Source organism: Rosa rugosa, chromosome 2 (assembly GCF_958449725.1).
Source record: "Rosa rugosa chromosome 2, drRosRugo1.1, whole genome shotgun sequence".
Taxonomy (NCBI): domain Eukaryota; kingdom Viridiplantae; phylum Streptophyta; class Magnoliopsida; order Rosales; family Rosaceae; genus Rosa; species Rosa rugosa.
In genome coordinates this window covers 44,283,514-44,286,943 of record NC_084821.1, presented here as the reverse complement: position 1 = coordinate 44,286,943, position 3,430 = coordinate 44,283,514, and the positions used below count along the sequence as shown (strand labels likewise).

General features: G+C 37.8%; 1 long non-coding RNA gene across 1 annotated transcript; it reads right to left on the bottom strand.

The window, feature by feature from the left end:
* Nucleotides 1–1,567: 1,567 nt before the first annotated feature.
* Nucleotides 1,568–3,010, bottom strand: LOC133734098 (uncharacterized). The gene is made up of 4 exons (XR_009858062.1): nt 2,732–3,010; nt 2,383–2,488; nt 2,119–2,277; nt 1,568–1,920 (listed from the first exon to the last, which is right to left on the bottom strand). It is a non-coding gene; the product is annotated as an uncharacterized LOC133734098 (long non-coding RNA).
* Between the last annotated feature and the right edge of the window lie 420 nt (nt 3,011–3,430).

Genomic DNA, 3,430 nt, shown 5'->3' with positions numbered 1-3,430 from the left:
GAATCGTTGAAATCAGTGTGATGAATCTTTGTGATGATTGTCATGTGAAGCTTGTGTAGGAATATCTGTGTAATGAATCGCTGACATCAGTGTGATGAATCTTTGTGACGATTGATATCTGTGTGATGACCGGCAAAATCTGTGTGATGATCAGCTGGACAATTGCTATCTATGTGATGACCCTCGGAATCTGTGTGATGATCAGTAGGATGATGACTATATGTGTGATGACCGGTGGAATCTGTGCGATGACTGCTCGGTAGCGGAGCTGAATTGTTATTAAGTTAACAATGATCGAGAAGACTGTTGTTATGGTCAGGGTTACCTACGGACGTCAGAGTGTGGGGTTACGATGACTACTTTGACTTGAATTGCTTGACTTAATGTGACCTTATGAACTAAACTATATGCAGGGGTTACCATGAATTGTTTTGCTTGTTTTGAATTGTGATTGTCTTGTTTTCTTCTTGATTTTATTGATTGATGGGTTGATTTATCTTAAGAGCCATAGTGGTGACAAATTGTACTCTGTGGTGAGGATAGGAAGGTGATTCATAGATTTTCACCTTTGATGTCATGTTCATGACAAAGGCTTCTAGTGGAGAGGGAATGAGTGTGATTTTGGAATTCGCCATAGGGCGTTAGAATGACGTCAAACATTGCTTGAGGAAGTCTTGTTTGACTGAAATGTGTGTAATTGGATGCTAGGTTAAGAATCTGAGCATGAGGCTTTAGTCACGAGTTGACTTATGTAAGCACGATATGGAAGGATATGGAATTGATGGTTGTAGGTGTGAGATATGTGCATATCATGTTTAGGTTGAGGTGACTTAAGAATGTACTTCTGCTTTGTGGTTTTGAGTTTACTCATACGAGCTTTTATAAGCTTACACTACAACAATTATAGTCATTTCCAAGGGTGCGATTTGGTCGGAAAAACCACTTTCCCCGTCGGAAAAAGCTATTTCCGACCGCAAGGTGCCCTCGGTGGTCCTCGGAAAAAATACCATCGGAAATAGTCTTTTTCCGACCAACCCTCAGAAAAAGATATATTTCCGACAGCCAGATGTGGTCATAAATAATTTTTCTGTGGTCGGAAATTGTTACTCCTCATCGACGACAAATAGTATTTCCGACAAAAGATGTTTGTTGGAAATAATTCGTTGCTTGTAGGAAAAAATTGGTTGCTAGCCAATCCATTTTTTTCCAATGACTTATTTCTGACGAATAGTAGTGGTCGGAAAAAACTATTTCCGATAAGATTATGTAATTCCGACGACTATTTGGCATCGAAAATGAATAAGTTTCGAGGGTCATATTTTTCTCGGAAATTGATATTTCCTGTCGGAAAAATATAATCTAACATTTCCGAGAATGATATTGTGGTCGGAAATGTTTTTCCACTAGATTTATTCGTTGAAATTTGTGAGCAATTTTTTTTTTCCTCCCACTCAATTTAATTGTCAACTAACCTAATTGGAAGAGGTAGATGAATAAAGATAATTTTTTTATTAAACATACAAGGAGACAATTAAATCTTCATAAAAAAAATTGCATTAGAAGAAACATAGTTAATCATTCATACATATGTTTTCTAACAAAATTTCATAAAATGATGACACCAACCAAGTCTTGAAGAACACCTGGTGATGACAACAGGGATGCGAAGCTGCATCAACAGCAGCCTTTACTTTCGCAGCCATTCCCCTCGTCCCATTCTTGATTTTACTCCACAAGTGACTCCGCCTTGATGCCTCTCCTTTATGTATGTATGAATGAATGAGCTCTGAATTTGTGTCACTTGGGAGGCCCACTGTAGAGACCCTCCACATCACTCATAAGGATAAGAAGATCAGCCTTTAGCTCCTTAGCTAGTATAGCTGCCAAACTGTCATTGTCCCAAAATATACCAGAAGAATCCTGCAAAGGTGGTCATGACTGTGGAATTAGTGCACACTACCTATTAAGCGGAAACATATACATTTCCGAGTTTTTAGAATGGAATCAAGGGTTGGCAAAGTGTAGCGAACATATAATTCGTCTGTTATGTCGGAATCACCAGACTAGCCAAAGCTTCATAATCAATTTCTGATTCATGTATAGAAGAGTGGTATATACCTCACATAAATCTGTTCTGGTACTAACTGCATCATTTTCATTGAATATAGGTATAGTCCTTAAAGACAGCAAGTGATCGACCATTTCTTTCAGCTGCCTTTGAAAATCTTTACCCCTAAAGTCACTTTCTGTGACAAGACACTAAGCTTGTGTCACATTCTGCAAGGAAATATAACAAAGAAGCAAAAACCTGAGCCTTTTAGAATACAACAAATTAGTTTTGTCCTAAGAACTACTTAAGAGAAGATCATTGCATGCACTCACCTCACTAAACACGGACTTAAAGAGAGCCATCAGATCAGGCTGTCCAACAGCTGCACATGCCTTCCCATCCAGTTCAGCTGGCTTTTGGAGATCAGCAGAGCTGCAACTGTTTGAAAATTGTCAATTTATGAATGTTCTCTTAAATAGAGAACATTTCAAACTCTCATATAAAAATTTCAATTGAATGATCATACACCATACAAAGAACCACACCCAGATAGCCAACAATGCCCAAATTTTCAATGAATGCAAATATCAAACAATCCCAATAAAACCCAGATAGCTATAAAGATAAAGGAATCAAATTTAACGCAATACAAGAAAAAAAAGGAGAGAACTTTATACAAACCTGGCCCTTTGTGAAGCCAATGAAGAACTCCCTCTGTCTGGGACGAAGGCCATGGTCCATATTACTGTGTCTCTCTAAAACCCTAATTACAGAGTTTGATTTTTTCTTTGTTCCCCAATCTTGCTTCCTCTTGGAAAACAGTTCAACATATATTCATTCAATTTGAAAAGACCCAGAATATAATGGCCAAAATATTCAAGATAATCAACATATAGTTATAAATGATTAAATGAATAGAAACTCTGGCAGACACCAGAGGTTTGAGAGAAAGAAAGAGAGACTTACTTCCGAGTTTTCACCGATCGAAGGGGAGAGAGAGAGAGGGACAAATTGGAGGAGAGAAGAGATATGTCTGGGTTAAAAATATTATAGATCGACGCCCAGACCGCCGAAACCCAGAACGATTTCCTCCATCGCCTAGAGCAAAATTTGGGGGGGGGGGGGGCTAGCGCTTAGTCGCCGTCTAGCGGCCTCGCAGATCCTCTTCTAGAACGCCGAGTGAGATTTCTATCCTTCTATCCTCAGTTAATTTAATAAAATTTATCAAAAAGAAATTACCTCTAATAAAAAGGTCAAAATATATCTTTATTTTTATATTTTTTATTATTTGTAATTTTACGTGTTTATCCTTTGTCATTAACGTGGTTTTTAAAGTACATGTATAAGGGGTATTTACGTAAAAATTTATGTTTTGGCTAA